The 19,868-nt window shown below is 49.4% G+C and overlaps 1 protein-coding gene across 8 annotated transcripts in view; it reads right to left on the bottom strand.

Moving 5' to 3' along the window:
* The window catches only part of Camta1 (calmodulin binding transcription activator 1), an 805,451-nt gene that overhangs the window by 414,505 nt on the left and 371,078 nt on the right, over positions 1-19,868 (bottom strand). The window lies entirely within an intron of this gene.

Genomic DNA, 19,868 nt, shown 5'->3' with positions numbered 1-19,868 from the left:
CTATAATGGGAACACAGCCAGGAAACCCCTGGTCAAAAAAAAAAAGTTACCCTCTGAAGAAGGCCTCAGAAGAAGGACCTGTTACCTGTACGATCCCCGCCACTGTTACGGATCCTTAGCACCCGTACCTACACTGTAAGTGGTCCCCAGAGAGGGTAGACTCTCTCAAACTCCGTCATACTCATCTCCTGTTGATCTCACTTTAACATCCCAAGAGTGGCCCTGTCGCTTGTCACTTAAGCAGGACACCATCCAGGGAGCTTCAGTGTTCAACTCGAATGACCTCAGTGAATGGAATCTTCAGTCCAGTCCACAGAAATGAGAGCCAAGCAGTGTGCAACCCTCCTGACTGACTGTCTGAGCTTACTTCTGCTCTGTGTGACGTGGAGGCCCCACCACATCGCCAGGCCCTACGAGCCATGAAGGGAAAAACGGTCCTGCTACAGAAGGATCCCTGTGCCTGACAGGATTGAGTCTGAGAGGCTGTGCTGCCACAAGTCCGAGCCTGTGAGGAGGGAGGGTGGAGGAAGCGGGCTTTAGGATGGAGAAGAAGGACTAGATCACACACGGAAGGGCCTCCATTTACCTGACCGCTTAAGGCAAGGCAGGCCGGAGCAGAGTGGGGAGGCAGGAATGGAGACACAGCTGGAGAGCAGGGACTGTGTGGACACAGCCAGCAACCTAACCATCCTAGCCTTCTGTGTCCTGGTCATCCACATGCACCTACTGCTGGCTGAGAACATGGCACCTATGCCCATCCATCTATCATCTGCATACATCCTGACCTGCATACTAACTCTGTGACGGAGGTGCTGCCAACATCCCCAGATAACCAGCCTTTCGTGCTCCAGTGCCTGGCAAGTGTGTGGATGCCAGGGAAGCCCAGGTTGCTAGCTAAGCCGAGATCGAATCATGATCTGCTATGCTGGCTGGGATCAATAGAGTCCAGAAGCACACTTAGCACGAGACCAGGGGCCAGGAGGTCAGAGGCCAGACTTCCTCTTATAGTCGGGCAAATCCTCAGCTGCCTCATTCTTGCTCTACAGTGTCTGGGGGTAACTCTAGAGCTGTCCCAGGATTCCTTTCCTATGACTGGGACAACTCGGGGTATCTTAGACTTGCCCTCCCGCAGATAAGGTAAGTGAGGATGTCCATGTCTCCTCCTAATACTAGGGTAACTCTGGGTTTGTCCCAGATTCCACCCTTAGCTAAGGTAACTCTGGCTCCTCCACTCTCCTCTCTAGAGCCGACTCAGTGGAGACCTGTTGGGGAACAAGCCCTTTACTTAGGTTCATACTTTGCCTCCTTCACCCCGACACTCCCCTACTGTTGCCTCCTGGGGTCAGCTATGACATAACCTCGGGCTAGACTCTCATCTTCCTCCTAGGATCTCCTTCTGGGACACTAAGCTGAGACAGGCAGTCCAGAGCCCCAGGGAAGATTCCCGAGGCCCCCACCACAGCTGCACTGGTGCAGGAGACCTCCAGGAGAGACCATGGCCACAGGAAGCTAGCTTTGTTCTAGGCAGGAGGCCGCTACCCAAGCAACCCTTTCATCTAAGAGAGGAACAGCTAGGACAAGCAGTTACATTCCACACAGTGGTGAGAAAAGCCCTTGGACTTGAGGAAAGCTTCACAAAAGATAAGGTGTGTGTGTGTGTGTGTGTGTGTGTGTGTGTGTGTGTGTGTGTGTGGTATAGGTGGATGAGTGGGAGTGGGTGGGTGAGCAGATTAATAGAAAGATACTAGACATTAGGCAATACGATGATTTGAAGAAAAATGTCCCCAGTAGGTTCAGGTGTTTGAATACTTGGTCACCCATTGGTGGCACTGTCTGTATTGATTTCGGAGGTGTGGTCACACTTTTAAATGCTAGAGATCATGTGGCATTCCTAGCTCACTTTCTCTATTTCTAAATCTTGGTTCAAGATGCGAACCCTCAACTGCTCTGGCTGCCACTGCTGCTGCCTGTTGCCATGGTTCCCTTCATGACCTCTAATCCTCCGGAACTGTAAACCAAATAAACCCTTCCTTCTATAAGTTGCTTTGGTCATGGAGTTTTAGCACAACAGAAAGCTAACTAATACAGATAAATAGTTATATAGGTAAAGAGACGATGAATGGATGAATGGATAGATAGATGCTAGCTGAAGACATGGATATAGATTGATAGATGATAGATAGAAAGATGATTGCTGAAGATGGATGATAGATTGATGGACAGATGACAGACAGATGATAGACAGATGACAGCTGACAATAGATGATAGATAAGTAGATTATTGATAGATACACATAAAGATAGATAACTGAAGACAGATGGTTTAATGATGGATGAGCTTCCATCTACCATAGAGAAGAAGGAAAACTTAGAGAAAATTTAAACATAGGAAAGAATTTAAGGAATTTAATAAGAAATTGTGCCAATTTAAAGAGAACTGCAAAATCTTCTAAAAGACATAAAAGCAGGTTTTGATACATACAAAAAGGTGGCATGTCTCTGCCAGGGTGAAACAAGATCATAAAGCATGACCTCCCCTTGAGTCAGTTCTGTCAATGAGAACACCATTAGGATGTTTTTAATGTAGAACATTATCTTATAAAATTACTTAGGGTCTGGAGTGATGGTTCAGTTGTTAAAAGTGCTCACTCCTCTTTCAGAAGCCCCACGTTCAGTTCCCAGCACCCACATGGTGGCTTCACAACCACCTGTCACTAGGTTTCAGGGGACCTGACACCCTCTTCTGGTCTCCGAGGGTTCCTGCACACACACAGTTCACAGACATATACTCTACTCTCTCTCACACACACATAAGAACAGAATAAATAAAGTTTTATTTACAAACATAAATATCAAGAAGAGCCAGATAAACCCCAGTGGAGAAGCCAAGAGACAGGCCTGGTGGCGAAGGCTGTAATCCCAGCTATTTGGGGAGCCGGGTGGTGCAGGCTTTAATCCCAGCTATTTGGGGAGGCTGAGGCAGGAGGATTAAAAGTTCAAGACTGGCCTGGGCTATAAAGTGAGTTCAAGGCAAGCTTGGGCAAATAGTGAGATGTTGTCTCAAAATAAACCATAAAACAAGGGGCTGTGAAGATGACCCAGTGACAAGAGGGTCTGTCACCCAAACATGATGACCTGAATCTGGATCACCAAACCCATGTACGAATCCGGGGGTGGCCATGAACTTTTGCAATGGCAGCCCTGGGGAAGGGAGAGGTTGGTGTAGAGACAGGTGGATTCCCTGGAGCTCAGTGGCCAGCCAGCCTAGCCAAATCAGTGAGCTTCAAGTTCAGTGAGAAACCCCATCTCAACAAACAAATAAATTTGAGGAAAAACACCGGATGGTGACCTAGAGCCAACACATGCATGTGCAGCCATGTGCAGGTACACCCCTACACACATGCCCACACCTAAACTAATAAACACACATACACACATCACACGAGTGAAACAAAAAGTAGAAAGGTTTGTTATCGTCCAGGCAAGCACAAGCCTAGCCCTGTTTCTTGGGGACCTAGCAGAGGCAGAGTGGCCACCCCTGCCCCCATGGCAGGCAGTACCCTAACTCTGTATGGATGCTAAGGTCCCTTTAAGAGAAAGCTCCGCCCACTCCCACTCTCTTCTTTCTGCTTTTTTTCAAGGAGGCAGGTTGTTGTCTCTCTGTCTCCATTTCTCCCTCCCTCTCCTTTCATCTCCTCCTCTCTCCATTCCCCTTCCTCCCTCCCTCCTCCAATACACTTTTCACATAAGTTCTGCCTGATAGTGTGTCTGTCCCCCACCCCAGGGGATCAACCATCCCACCTCGTGCCATACACCATTACAAGCTTGGTGTTAGTACTTAGTGGTTCAGTGACTGCCACCTAGCAGGGGCAAGACCCTAGGTTCAATCTGCAGGACACACACACATGCACGCATGATAAGGGCTAACTATCAGCTACTCACCATACTCAAGCCTCTATAGTTTAAAATATACGAGTCTGATAGATGAATATGGACCAGTAGGGCATTTCTGCTTCCATATACAAGTTTAGCTTACACAGTAAATGAGCTCTATCAGGTCAGTGGGGAAAAGGACTAACAATTTTATATACACTATTAAGGTCGCTGGAGAGGAGCTAGGGAAAGATGCCGTTGACGCGATCCCTCTCCCACTGACCCAGCACCCCTAAGCAGACCAGTAACTCCATGTAATAAGTAAAACCGCAATACTGGAGAAGCAACTATAGGTGGATTCCTCCCTTACCAGAGAATGACCCTTTCCTAACCATGATTGGAGGCTCAGTAGTAACCGGTGTGAGCTGGCTACATCAGACTCGCCTGAAGCACAGGGGGTAGCTAGATCGCTTTCCACACGCTGCCTCTCATCTGCCCCAATTCTGTCGTTTGGACTGAAGCCACCCTAATGGGTGTGTGCTGGTTTTAATTTGCATTTCCCTAATGACTACTGATGCCAACCACCCTTTCATGTCCTTATTAGCTATTTGTCTAATTTCTTGGGTAAATGTCTATTTGAATCTTTAGCCCATTTTAGATTAAATTGCTCGACTTCTCTGAGTTGCCAGAAGTCCTCACATAAAGTCCTAATGGAAGGACTTTATCACATACTGTTTCCAGGCCTATGGTTTGAGTTTTCTTTTCCTTAATGGTTTCTTTGAAATTTTTGATAAAATCCAGGTCATCTGTTTTCTCCTTTTTACCAACTTTTAGAGATGAAGGAAGTTGTCACTTGGTCCAAGGTCCTAAAATTCTCTTCACGTTTCCTTCTAGGAGTTTTATATTTTCAGTTCTTTCCTTTAGGCCTGGGATGCAGCTTGTGGTAGGTTTTGATATGGGTGATGCAATGGGCTAAACTGACATCCCGCTGCCTCGGCCCCACCTTTTAGACTGAAAATGCCTATCCTGCCTCCCAACCCATCCACTGAACGGCTTTCACATTTCTGTTGGAAATAAGTGAAATATAAACATAAGGTTTTATTCTTGAGCTTCATGCACTGGTCTATTCTCCGACGTATGCCAATTATCTTAATCCCTGCAGTTTGAAGTGAGGGACTCCAAGTCCTGCAGCTGTCCCTTTTTAATGTTGTTTCGGCTATTCTAGGACCTTTGTATCTCATGTGCATTCATGACTAACTGGACAATTTTAGGACTGGAGAGGAGGATTCAAAGTTTTTTCCCTTTGTTTAGGTTGATTTTTTAATGTGTATGTGTGTGCCTGCATGTTTGTATAGTCGCCATAGGCATGCTGGTGCAGTAACTGCAGAGGAGGGCACTGAGCCCCCTGAAACTGGAGTCACACACAGTTGTGCTCCCTGGAATGGGTGCCGGCCTGATCTTCTGCAAAAGCAGCGAGTATCTTAACCTCAGAACCTCAGAACCGTGTCTCCAGCCCTGCACCCCCGGGGCTTTGGATAGGATCGACTGAAGAAGTCAATTTGGAGAGAATTGCTGTCCTGATAGCATTGAGTGTTTCAGCCTTGTGCAATGACGTGGTTTTTAATTCCATCAACATGGAATGGTCTCTCCAGCTATGTAAATCTGGGCTCTCCCTGAGTAAAACTTTGGAGCTTGCAGTGTACCGGTATTAAAACTTGCAAAGCAAATCCATGCTAATTAATTTATTCTATTTAATGTTCTTTGTGAATAGAATTGTTTCCTTAATTTCACTTTAGAGTTGTTCATTTCTGCCTCATAGATGTATAATTGACTTCGAAGTATTGATCTTTGTGAAGGTGACAACTGATTGCTAACTTGATAGGATTTGGGGTCACCTCGGAGGCAAGCCTCCAGGCACACCTGTGAAGGACTATCTTGATGAGGTGAGCCCCTGGGCATGCCTAGGAGGGATTATCTGGATAACTCAACTGAAGTGGGAAGATATTCCCTGGGTGTAGGGCCTGTTCAGAATAAAAGGGAGCCAATGGAGCTTGGTGGCTCCGTGAGGGAAGACACTTGCTGTGCAAGCCTGGTGATCAGAGTCCGAACCCCAGATTCCACATACAGGCAAAAGGAGAGGACCAACTCAAAGTCGGCCTCCAATCGTCACGGGCTCACCATGTCACATGTCACAACCTGGCATGCACACCTCTATAAAACACAATCATAATTAAATAAAGTCTACTTCTTTTTTTTTTTTAAGAGAGGAAGCGAGCTGGGCACTGACAACCATTGCTCTGTTTCCCGATTGTGGATGCCATGTGGGCAGCTGCCTCAAGCTCTTGCCTCTCTGACTTCATGCCCTGATGGACCATACCCATGAGCTATGAACCAAAGGAACCTTTCTTTCTAAATTGCTTTCTCCGGGACATTGTATTACGGCAACAGGAAAGCTGGCTAGGGCAGCCCTGTATGTACCAAGGCCTTCTAATCTCTTTTACTAGTTCCTGTAAAGTTTTTGTAGATTATATGGGCTTTCTACACATTAAATCAAGACACACACATGAATAAAGCTATCTCATTTCTTCCTTTCTGCTGTGGCTGCCCTTTATTTAACTCATTCTCTCGCTTCATTGAGGGCTAGGTCCTTCAGTTCACTGACCAGAGCTGGCGAAAACAAACACCTTGCACTGCCCCGGGTTTTAAGGGGAATGCATTGCACTGCCCTGGGTTTTAAGGGGAATGAGTCTCAGTTTTTGCTTTTTTTGTCTTTCAGCATAGTATTAGCTGTAACAATGATTCAAAATTATGTGAAAAGGGCTCAGGAAGCCCCTTGAAGAGGGCCCCCGCAGACTGGCCACGGGGCAATTTGAGCACAAGGAAGAGTAGCAAGCACAATGATGAGAATGCATTGAGTATGTTTAATCTCTGGATTCGCCGTGACCCTAAAACAAAACCCACACACTGCTCGCTGTCAGAGGACGCCTGTGACCCAAGTCATCAAAACCTAAAGAAAACCAGAAAGGCAGGGAGAGAGTCCCATCTCCCCTGTGACATGGCTCTCAATGGGAGCACATTCCGTACTGGCCAAACAGAAAAGACCTTATGAGACAACATACAGTTGGGACGGGTGCATGTTGAGGAGAAGGATCCTGGAGGATTGGAGGAATGGGGGATGGGCGGATATGATCAAAAATGCATCTTATATATGGGTAAAGTTCTCCAAGAATAAATAAAAGTGATACTAAAATAAAAGACCTGAAAAGTAAGTCTCTGGACTCAGCTTCCATCTTTTTTTCAGCCTCCCAGAGGGGACAGGAACGTCCTAAATGACACTGTGGGGGAACTGCCAGCAAAATCTAAACCAGGGGAAATACTAGAGGACAAACGGCCTGACTTCTTCAGCTGGTTCTTTGAGAAACAAAGCAGGAGAGAGCTGGAGTCATGGCATACCCAATTACAACACACCCAAACATATCCATTAATTGCAGCAACTGTCTCTAAGATGGACATTGACCAGGCAACATGGCCTGTGTGTACATATACACATACATGTGTATACATATTTGTTGTATATATGTATGTGTGTGTGTACATATATGTGTACATGCATGAGGATTTGTATAGATATATATGTATATGTGAATAAGTGTGTGTATACATGTGTGCATGTTTGTGAGTTTATGTGTGTATGTATATTTATTTGCATATATGTGTTACACGTCTGTAATATATATGCATGTCAATATACAATGTGTGTGGTATATATACATCGTACATACATATATATGGCACTTGTGAGACAACTGGAATCTAGCATTGATTAGCTATTTAGAATTATGATTAACTTGAACTGATTATTGCAGTGCATTAGTATTTTTAAAAGGTATCACATCGTTTAGAGATACAGATTAAAGTATTTATTGATGCAACTGTACAATATCTGAGCTATACTTCACATGATGTCAAGGAGTGGGAGGGCTGGGGTATGCGAAGAGACCAGGCTGGCCAAGCACTGAGGCCAGCTGAAGGGAGTCCCGGGGATCTGGGAGCCTGTAGCTAGCTTGTCTACACTTGTAACTATTAGCAATGTCCATCCAGAAGATGACTATCGTGGGACCTGGAGTGGACTCTCTGTGACATCTGAACCTCAGATCCTTCCTCACACACCCTGGCTTCCTGAAAGCCTGATGCAAGCAAGGTGACCAGCAGCTGCCCAGCATGTAGCATGCATGCCTATGACTGTTTCTAGTGACAAACCTGGTCCCTTTTCATGGGTTCACCCTCAGCAGCAGTGATAGGAAGACAGAGAGTAAGGCAATGGTGCACCATGAGGGTGCAGCTGGGATACTCACTGTGGGAAGAGGGATTCCTAAACAAGAGGTCATCACGCTAGGATGGCAGAAGGTGACTGACAACTGCTAACCAGAGGAAGGGTGTGTGCATGAGAGATTTCGTGTGTACGCGGAAGGTGGAGAATTACAGAACAATCAGGAATTGAATCCAACACTAAGTTCAACTTATAAGAACTGCAGGGTGGGCCTGGGGAAACGCTCAGTCTGCAAAGCACTTGCCTGCAAGCATGAAGACCTGAGTTCAATCCCCAAGCAACCATGTGAAAAAAGGCATGGCGGCAAGCATCTGTAACCCTGGTGCTGCGGGGAAGGCAGAAAGGTGGGTCCCTATAGAGCTCGCCAGTCAGCCAGTCTAGCCTAATCACTGAACTCCAGGTCCTATGAGAGACCCTGCCTCAAAAGTGTGACAGGTTATGGAAGAAGACGCTCAGCATGGACCTCTGACCTCTGCTCATACACGCACGTGCGTGTAAACACACAGAGGCTTGCATTGATAATCCACTATCCAGACACCCTTTCCAATCTTCTCCCTAAGACGGAAATCAATGCACCCCACACAGGTCTGACTCATGACCCTCCCTTGGAACCCTCATTTTCTCTGTGTTCATCTGAAGAATCTCATAAAACACCATTATCATCCATGCAGGCCAGGTGAGACCCAACTGCTACTTCACTGGCCCATGAACGTGCAGAAACCATTCTCTTGGGTTACCCTGCAACCCGAAGCCCTGGCTGCAGCCTGCTGCAGCCCTCTGCATGCCACCCATCAGTTCTTGGGCCACTGCATTCTAAGGTCTGTCTCTTACAACACCTTCCCTTAAAGCCCAGATGCTCTTACACATAGCAGGACTGTGAGCAACACCCAGACGGCTTCTACACGCCATAGCCATTCCCCTTTCTCCAGCTAAACCCCAGACAAATCGTGAGCATCTCTGTCCTGCCACTGGCACGGATGGGGGGGGGGTAGTTATAGGAAAATGCAGCATGTGCATTTCCAACTGCCTGCGAGCCGTGACCTCATGCGTAAAGCAGGGCCCCATGACAGGGTCCAGACTGCAATACTATTCCCAAGGCCGGTGCTAAATCTCCACTGCGGAGGGCAGTTAGAAAATGGGAAGTGCCACCTTTAATTGAAGTGGACGTGCTTTATGTACCTGGGCCTCTCCTGATCTTTTCACCACGAATAGCCTGATTTACATGCACCATTAGAAGCAGGTGGCCTGGACCAAAATGTCAATGATGACCGTGACAATAAGAAGAGCTGTCACTGACTAAGCATTTGTCCTAGGGGCCAGGTAAAGCCTCTGCACCAATCTCCCGTTTTCATCTCACAGTGACTTCAGATTGGTGCCGATCTCCTCAGGTGGGAAGACATGAAGCTCGTAGAAGGACGGAAATGGTCTCAAAGTCACGCGGCTGATAAGGAGAGGGCCAGGGACTCACGGCACCATGACTTTTTGTGGGGCCTGGCTACCCACTCTTCTTTTCCACCAAGGATTTTCTGGTCAGCGTGAAGGGCCAGTGGGAAGTCCTTCACACAAAGCAAAGGCTGTGGGAGCCGACTTTAGATTGGTCCTGTGGTTCTTCCCTGTGTTGCGCCGGGAGGGGCATAGCCTGGTAGAGGACATCTCCTCTGCTTATCTCTCTTGCACACAGACCTGGGGAGAGCCATGATGGATGGCTAGCGCACTGCAGCAAGGTTGATAGAGCACCGGATGGAACCCCAAGAAGCCATGGAGACAGCCCAGATCTCACAGGACATGGGGCTGCTTTATTAGCCTGCCACTGGGCATCTTCTCTCTGGCTTGTTTATAAGGTCCCCACGATTTGGGGGGGGGGGCAACCAAAAGCAAGCAGACTGGTCACAAATATTCAGTGTCATCCCCTTGTCCCCAAGTCATGGTTCACTCCAGGATATTTGAAGAATGATGGGGAAAGGGGGACCATAAGGCCTGGCCCAGGCTGCAATCCTCCAGATATGAAAATCAATTGCTTTCTATAATAAATTCTAACTGGAGCCATAGAAATAACAAGGCTGAGGAGAAGGGAACACCAATTTGCTTGATTTGATTAGCTCCTTCTTGGGCGGACCAGCCCTGACTTCTTTTCATTAAAATAAGGGCAAATTGAAAACCGTAAAAGAGGCTTTCTTATCAGAGAGCGAATAACCCAGTAGATTCATACACTCCAAAGCCCGCCAAGGAGCCAGGAAGCATCCAACTGCACTGGCTCTTGATGTCTGAGGTGAGCAGGTCCCAGGAAGCTGCTGCCTGGAACAGCTTCGTGGGGGAAGCTTCATTCTTCATTTTTCTGAATCAAAAAAGAGAAAGCTGATAACATTACCCAGTAGCTACTGATCCATGTTGCCTGTCTAACAGCCATGAATGCCCTTGAAGGGACCCACACTGAACAGTCTTGGAAGAGGAGGCCTTCCGGGCAGGGGTGCCAGGCACCCCTCTTTAAGATCCTGGTGGCTTTTCAGGGAGAGGAAGCCAGGGTAGGCCGGCTTTCGGGACCCCACAGTGGGAGTCCAGGTGTGTGTTCCCCAGGGATCTTTAAACGCAGGCTCCTGACCACAGTGTTGGTCATCTAACCTGATGCCAGAGGTCATGGGACAAAGGGGCTGCGGATCTTTCGGGATGGGAATGGGCAAGAGTGAGTCCAGCATGGGTCTCTGAGGACTAAAGCCTCACTCCGAGCTCCTACAGACACCTCTAAAAATTCTGACACCGGTGATTTATTTGGTTAATATTTGTTGAACAGTTATCACAGACCAGGCCTCAACGTGGGGTACTCTGTATGCCACTGCCTTGTCTCTGCACAGACGTGAGGCTTCTGAGACCCCTCTTGTTTACCCTGGGGACACAGGTGGGAAGGCACTCCACAGCAGATAGCACGAGCTGGCCCGCTTGTCCAAGGCTATTGGCGGTGGGTAGAGACAGGCAGCCTGGGGACTTGTCCCAGGACCCAACATCTCGGCAGAAGTGAGGTGAAGGTACCTGGGCTGAGGTTTCCTCCTGAGGCAGCAGCGGGTTTAAGGGACCAGAGCAAGGTGCCTGGCCTGATGGAGGGCAGGCAGGAAAAGCAGGGGCTACAGTGAAAATGGCGCCATGGATCCAGCCGGGCCCATGGGGTGGGGCTAGTCCAGCTGATAAAAGACTCGGATTAGCCAGGTAGCACAGCTGCGATCCACAGGGAGGAACAGCCAGGACTATGGCTTTTAATACGAGTGCTACACAAGCCAGATGACCGAACTTGACCGAACGAAGGCAGCTTTGGGTAGAGTAGGGGTTACATCATTTCCACACCGTGACACAAGAGGGGGGGGGACTGCCAGCTGACTAGCAGAGGACATCACTTTACAGAGAAAGGCTAGAGGCCCTTCTTCACGCTGGCGTCACTCCACAAGCGAGCATGTCCAAAGCGAAGCCTGCAGCCTGGAAAGTGGGGGCTCTCGCCTCTGCTCCCTAGCCCCGTTCTGGGGGTACTTTCTTTCTCTGCTGTCTACTTTATTGCATGCCTAACTTAGGAAGGGTGACTTTCCATTTCCTCCTGGCAGCCATGGGGATCTGTCAACGACCTCACTACTCTTCTTTAAACTCTGGTGAAACTGTCCTTGTACTCTGGAACATTCCTAAAATCTTTTATTAAAGAAAGAGATTTAAGAATGCCAAAAGGGAGCCTCAGTTTCCCCAGTAACAATTCTCAGAAAGAAAGTGTTATTTGGGAAGAGAGCTTGGAGAGGGGGAACGGGCACCCTCCAGACAATGGGGGCTTTGGCAGGTCTGGCTTCTGTCCACCCCTGTCATTGACACTGGAAAGAGCTGAGAAGCTGGAGTTGACCCGTGTGAGGCAGGTTCTAAGGAGCCTGGGTGGCCTCGAAAGCAAATCAGGCTGGCTCAGGGTGAGGGTGAGCTTGAGCTGGAAGGACCACGTCTTTTCTGGAGTGGCTGCAGTTACCGTCACACAGTGATTGAACCGTCGGCCTCCAGCGCGCTAGGCCGCCATTCCTCTCTTTGAGCTACATCCACCCACAGCACGGAGTACATCTGTCTCTCCAAACTGTGGCGGGTTCTTCAACCTACCCACCTTCTCTGACCAGTAAACAGGAAGTGCCCCATAAACGCTCGCCAAATGGGAAAGGCATAGAAAACATCGTTCTGTTTAAAGTATTTGGTCGAACCAAAGGAGGAAGGATTATAAGAAGGAAGACAAGAAGCATCAGCCATGTAATATCTGATTCCAACGTTGCAAAGGCAAAGAGCCTTCTGTTCCTGCTGCTCAGTGCAGCCTAGACTCAGGAGCCCCAGCCTCTCAGGGCAACAGGAGCATTATTCAAATGCCACCCAGGGTCTCTGTTTCATGTTCTACCCCGACGCATCTCATCTGGCCAAGTCCGTGCCTCCTCGGTGGAGCCCAGCGCTCCCACGGCCCCTCACCTGTCACATCCCGCCACCGATATTTTATTAATAATCCAATGTAAATCTGGGAGAAAATTAATGTGTCATCTCGTCGCAGGAAGGACTAAACATCTCAATGTGAGGGTCTGTTGAAGTTGTCATTTATCATTAGTACGCGATTCAAGGCAAGCTTCCCACACTCTGGTGGGAGCATTCGAGACAATGAATCTCAGGGAATTAGCCTCTGGTCCAATTATTCCTGCTTCCCCACCTACCTAAGAGATAAATTCTGTCTCCGTGGGAGGAAAAAAAAAATTAAAAAGAGAAAAAGAGAAGGAGGAGGAGGGAGCTTGCTGTTCTCCTTCCTGGTTGAAATCAATTTTTCTCAAGGAGACAAGGCAATATTCATTGCGCGAGAAGGGAATAAGGCGATCCGCTAAAGGCCAATAAATGGAGCCGTTCCGACGGAAACTTCCTCAAATCAAATGTAGGGGAACCTCTTAATGGGCTTTGTTCTTCTTTTCCATAATCCATAACTATTAAGAGAAAGATGGGCAAGGAGAAGGTACTGCAGAGGGATTTGCTGTGTAAACATTAGGAGTTTTCTTCTAGAGAGAGCGGGGGACCCCTGTAAACACTGGGCCCCTTCACCCTAAACACGAGGCACCCATGTAAACCAGGACCATAGCGCCACAGCAGCAAGCCTGCCCTAGCCCCAGGGAGTTTACACTCCAGGGAGGAATGAGGTCCATGAGCAAACAGATTCATAAATCTCGTAAGCACCACGATGGAGCCAAGATGGCAGAAATCCTGTGCTCAGGCAGAATTGTTTTGTCTGGTAACTTTTTTAGTTTTAGTACAGACCTGTAAAAGTTATTCTGGCAAAAAGGTACATTCTGGTTGGAAAGTAATCAGGACAAGTGGATGGCAGCTTCTCCGGGCAGAGGGAAGGGGCCTTGAGCCCAGGAGACCCTCAGGGGACCCCCCCCCATGTGGCACAGCAGCACACCCGCAGCTGCAGAGTGGCCTGCTCAGCCACGGTAGGTAGAGTTCCAAGTGACCATGGCCGGACCTCCAGACTGACTGACCTCCTCTGCTCCTCTAGATGAGGTAACAAAGGAGTTGGGATCCTTGGGCAGGAAAGTGGGCTCAGAAACTGGAGTCCCTCTGGGGCCTGTTTTTAGGTGAGCTCGCCTCCATCTGGGAGCAACACAAGACCCAGTACTGTGGGTGTCTTTGCAGGACAATGGGCCCTGATGGGTCCCCCCTAGCAGCCTCCCTCGGCAGACAGTATTGCTCCTGGCCCTCAGTCACCATGGAGAGAGACAGAAATCACCGTATTCCATTAGCTGCCGCCTTCGTCTGCCATCTGTGAAACAGGTCTGACCAGATCCCTGTTCCGCAGAGGAAGACCCATCACAGAAACTGCCCAGCCCACCTCATCACTTACAATCCACATCTGGGCCCAAGCCAGCACCTCTGCTTCCTTCCCACCCTCCTGCCCATTCTGGCTATTTCCCAGCTGCAGATCTCCCCTAGGGAGAGACAATGCTTGATCTGCTCATGAGGGGACCACCTACTGGCTTCACTGTATGGACTTGACTGAACCCCCAAGTGGGGAGCCACTGACTGTGAAACTGGATCTGCTTCCCCTTTGTACTTTCATCCATGACCCTGCCCTAGGCTCCCGAGGGGCCCATGATCCACTGACTCCCACCAGCAGTGGGCACAGAGCTGAGTCATGTGGAACTCAGGAAGGTGGGGGCGGGGGTCTTGTAGGAAGAAAGCTACCATAGGCTGTGACACAACAGGCCCTGGTGGCCCAAACCCTCCGATTTCGGAGGAGCCATTGATGCCAGCTCCTTTCCAGCTGACCTCGTTCCCAGAGACTGTGACTGACACTAGAAAACATTTTGTTTTTTTTGTTTTTTTGGTTTTTTCGAGACAGGGTTTCTCTGTGGTTTTGGAGCCTGTCCTGGAACTAGCTCTGTAGACCAGGCTGGTCTCGAACTCACAGAGATCCGCCTGCCTCTGCCTCCCAAGTGCTGGGATTAAAGGCGTGCGCCACCACCGCCCGGCTAGAAAACATTTTGGCTGCCCTCTACCTCTCTCACATCTTTTGGGCTTGAGTTCCCAAGCAGAAGGGCCCCGAGCGGTGAGCCCTCCATCCACATGAGACTTTGGCTCAACCCTCCCAACAGCAATTCCCTCCGGTCAGTGAGACAGCTACCTCTGGCCAGCACTGCCAGGGCTAAGACAGAATGGGAATGACCTGTGTCCATGTGGCGATGATGGACAGGCTTATTTCATGTCCAGATGGCAGGAGACAGCGACGGGAGTCTTTCTGTAAAGAAAGGTCCCCCTTGAGAACACTATAGGAAGATGGGGGGCCCAGAATAGGAGCTATTGAGTCGGTAAGGACAGGTAGAGAATAAACATTGTAGAGGCTGTGAGATTCCTGGAGCCTGGAACCCAAAAAATCAGGGGCCAGAGAAATAGGGCCAGAGCTGGGGACTGCTGGCTCCCCACAAAGATCTTTTCCTCCCTCATTCCCACTGACCCCAATCCTTATTTCTGTCACCCACACCCCATGTGCTAAGTGCTTAACCACAACTCTTTTGCCCAGGAAGGTTCTGGCAACGGCAGCCTCCAAAGCACAGTTTTATCTATTTTAGAGCCTGGCCAGGTCGCACTCTCCCTAGATGGAGGACCACAGGGGCCTTCAAGTTCCCAGAACCAGCCCTAGAACCATCTGTAGGATCACATATCTGACTCAGCACCCTTGGCCCCACTGTTCTGGAGCCATAAACCTTAAACTGGATGCATGAGGTCAACCGCCCCTGTTGATTCTCCACCTAGACCTGAAAGAATTGATTGGGCACCCAGGCCCCAATCAGGTTCTCAAAGCAACCCAAAGAAATATCTGAAGACGCTCATGAAGACCACCACCTGTTATAGACTATGCCGGTGCTCAACATGGGCCTGCTTCCTCTCTTGTACCAACCTGCACCCATTTTCTTCAGATATATTTTGATATTTTTATTCATGTGCATATATATGTATGCCTGTATGAGTGTCTGCCACCTGCCACCTGTGTGTCAGTGACCAGAAGAGGGCATCAGATCCCCTGGAGCTGGCGTTGAGTTATAGATGGTTGTAAGCCATCTGACAGAGGTGCTGGGATGCAAACTCAAGTCCTCTGCAAAAGCAGTCGGTGCTCTTACTCCGAGCTGTCCCTCCAGCCCCAGCTTGTCTGTAGTGGACGGATGGTGTTCCACTTTATGAGAAGAGACAGGAGAGCATGAGCTGTTATTGGAAGCCTGCCTCTTTAAGGAGGGCGAGCTGAGCCCTGCCTCGGTGTCTGGACTGCTCCCCCCAGATCTGCTCATACTCGGCCTTTTAATCCCGTTCCTCCGTCACCATGGAGTACCACATGAGCCCATCAGGCCCATCTGTTTCCATCTCAAGCTTGGGATTCTGCTTCATGGTCTCACACTGTGTCTTCTCTGGCCCTTGAGCACAAGGTCATGTGCCCTGAGAGCCTACAAACCAAGGGAAGTCCCAGTGCTAAGGGCTGCTGGTGCCTGACGGAGCACTCCGTGTTCACACCTGCTCCCCCTCTACCATGTTCTCACCGTTCTGGGGCCAGCTTCACAGGTCTGCCTGAAATCTGTAGGAGCTGCCTTCTTGATCCCCTCCACCCGTCCCCTCCAGGGTGGCCTTCCTTGCATCAGCCGCACACTCACTTGTAATGGCTCTGTGAAGGGGACATCTTTGGGCTGGTGGGCCAAACCTTACGTTCACATCCTTGCCTGTGTCCTGAAGTCCTGTGACCCACCCCATCCCTATCCCCAGCAGAACATGCACTTAGGTGCCCCTATGTACATGGTCATGTAAGTCCCAAGAGCCTCAGAAGTGAAGCTCTGGTGTTTGTTTGTTTGTTTTCAGTTCTTATTTCAAGCCCAGACAAGGCCCCCAATCCTGTTTGGTTGGTTCTTCAAGGCCTGTCTGCAATAGTCACAGCAATTCCCCTCTACACCATGGAGTTAAACATCACTTCCCTGACCCTTCTCTGCCTACTCTGTAGCATGACCTGGGTACCCCAGCCCAGCCTCTCTTTATTGTCTCTCTCTGTTGCAGGTGGCACTGTCCTGCAGGGGCTACACCCCCACGCTTCCCTTTATCTCCAGCTTCTAAATGACCTATAAGAGTGTCACGACTCCAGTGGCTCTGGCGGGGACCGGCATCACCAAAGGAGTGGCAGGTGCTAGTCGGTATATGCCAGGAGCTATATGGATCCTGCTTGACTCTTGCGATGACTCATGGGTAGGTGATGTTATGCCGTCCTTCCTCTCAAAGGTGAATCCAAGGTGGTAGAGAATTTTCAAAGCTCTCACAGCTGCCTGCGCGGCCCTAGAATTTATACTGGATAGGGAGGGCTGCCCTAGGCACACGTTTCTACCGTGTGGCCTTCTCCCAGCAGCTGTCTAAGAGATGCAGAGCCTCGGAAGGCCATCCCGAATTCAGAGCACCAGAAAAAAGGCCCTCCAAGTCTGTGAGAAGAGGCTTTCTGGGTAGTTGAAATGCCCTGAATATCCCATCCCCAAGCCCAGTTCATGTGCTGGACACTCACGGGACTGCCTTCCAGTGTCCTGGACACCAGCCCCGTTCTATAGCATCCTTGGGATCCATCTCTGACTTTTATTAGTGATGGTGAGATCTGAGCTGCAGGTGTTTGGTCCATAGAGACCTCTGCACCTCCCCTCTCCAGAACTCATAAATCACAGCCTCATGGTCTAACAGCTATGATGTTCCCCTAATCATGTTACTGCAATATTAATAAGGCTGTTTAATGCAACCGGATCCTTCTAAATTGTCACATAAAAATTTGGTAAATGTCAGACACATCATTTAATAGAAAGCGATGCTTTACTGCCAGGGGATCTGGGTGGCTGGAAGGATATCCGAGGAGGCCGATGATGATGACCCCAGGCAGGTTTCAGGAGCAAAACACCCCCAACCTGAGCTCATCTTGGGTTTTTATTCCCTGGCAGTCAACGATCACCTCAGAGTCCACAGCATGCAAGACACAGGGCAACGGTTGTTGAGCAAGGGCTGGAATCAGGCTCGGAGGAAATGGGAGTTCTGCTCCCCGGGCAGCAGACAGTCTTGGAGCTAGAGAGAACCACCAGGTTTCCCCAGTCCTCACCCACTCCTAGCAATGTCCCATGTTATAGTGGACTACTACTCATACTTGAGGGGAGCTAGGCAGCGTTCAGGAATCCTGTACCACACATGAGCAATTGACACGAATGTGCTGGGTTCACATCACCAAACTGATTTCCCCCAAACTCTTCTGAACAGATGGTGGCTGCTGCACCAGCGTGAAAGCAAAGGGCATCAAGAGATCAACACTGAGCACAGCCCAACAACTGAGAGGAAAACGCCTCCGAGTTGCTCCGGCTAGGATGGGGAAACGGCTTTATCAGAGTTCCAGCACCCCCAGAAAAAGCCAGGCCTGGAAGGATGCTGTCCAATCACCATCTTCCAGGAAGGATGCTCAGCTGTCCTGGGGGAGAGTGGACAAACTGAGCATGTTGCCCTGGGAACTCATAGATGAGCAAAAGTCTGTGGTCCTGTGCCAATGACCTCTTTCAGAGTGGAGATGGGTACAGGTCCAGAGACATGAAGCCTAGATGCCCTGCTCTGAGTCCCAATCAGACCCTGTTTCCACAGAGTCTTTAGAAGCCCAGGATCCTATTACCTTTCTGCTCCCCCTCTGGTCATCAGAGTCCTGGATGCCTCTCACATCTCTGGGTTCATTATCAACATCAATATTGCCAGAGCTGCCCATCTCACCACTCTGATGGGGGACTGGACAATTCCAAGTACTCTTAGGACCACTTTCCTATCTGATGCCTTCAATGCCTAATGTGTGTGTGCATGTGTATGTGTGTGTGTGTGTGTGTATGCATCTGTGTGTGTGTGTGTGTGTGCATGCAGGCATATGGGGGATGGATTAACCTGGGTACACATGTGGAGGTCAGAGGTCAATGTCAAGTATCTTTCTTTGTTGCTCTTACCCTTGTTTTTTGAGGCAGAATCTCTCACTCAACCTGAAGCTTAACATTTCACCTAGATTGGCTGCTCTTAGGGACCCTCTTGTCTCCACTGCCCCACAACCGGGGTTTCACATACACACTGTCATGCCTGACTTTTCTGTGGGTGTTGGGGATGGAACTCAGGTCCTCATGCCTGCACAGCAAGGACTTCAGCCCATGACCCAACTCCCCAGGCCTGTCCAGACTTTTTGTTTTGTTTTGTTTTTTGTTTTTCGAGACAGGGTTTCTCTGTCGTTTTGGAGCCTGTCCTGGAACTAGCTCTTGTAGACCAGGCTGGTCTCGAACTCACAGAGATCCGCCTGTCTCTGCCTCCCAAGTGCTGGGATTAAAGGCGTGCGCCACCACCGCCCGGCCTGTCCAGACTTTTGATGCTATAATATAATGTCATGTACAGGACTGACCTGAAGCTAAGAAGGAGTTAAAGCATGCCTAAAACCGTGGATTTTTTCAGCAAGAGTTTGGCTGTTTTATTCAGTCACCAACAGACTCAAGCAGATAGACTTCCTGTGCATGAATGTGCCCCTGTGCGTGTAGCAACTGATAAGTTCATACGTCTCCAAGGCTACCAGTACTGTTTGCTGTTTATCTGACCACTGAAACATCCTGGACAGGACTATCTTTCTTTTCTCTATGACCTTAGAAGGTTCCTCTGGCCCCTGCTGCTCTTTAGTATGCAAATGAAGCACCCTCAATGTTCTTGCCCCAACCAATAACATAGCACCATATGGATCCAGCTGGGCATTTTTCCCGGAGTAGAACTGTCTCCTGCTCCCTCCTAATAAATGAAATGTCCACCAACAGTCTCCCAGGTGTTCTTCCCCATCGTACTCACTGCCGCTCAGGATCCTCCTTCGACCCCGCTTCTCCCCACCCTCAGCCCACCAGGCTAGTGTGCAATGGTCCAGCTGTCCCGGGAGGAAGCAGGACTTGAGTGAAGCTGCCAAGCACAAATGCAATGAGCAACACTCATAGCTATCCTGGGCCACAGACTGGACACGCCCAGTCTATAAGAATAATCCTGCTGGGGCTGGAGAGATGGCTCAGTGGTTAAGAGCGGTGCCTGCTCTTCCAAAGGTCCTGAGTTCAATTCCCGGCAACCACATGGTGGCTCACAACCA

The sequence above is a fragment of the Microtus ochrogaster genome, chromosome 10, assembly GCF_000317375.1.
Source record: "Microtus ochrogaster isolate Prairie Vole_2 chromosome 10, MicOch1.0, whole genome shotgun sequence".
NCBI classification, from domain to species: domain Eukaryota; kingdom Metazoa; phylum Chordata; class Mammalia; order Rodentia; family Cricetidae; genus Microtus; species Microtus ochrogaster.
The sequence above is the reverse complement of the archived record's forward strand: the minus strand, read 5'-3'. Positions and strand labels throughout refer to the sequence as shown.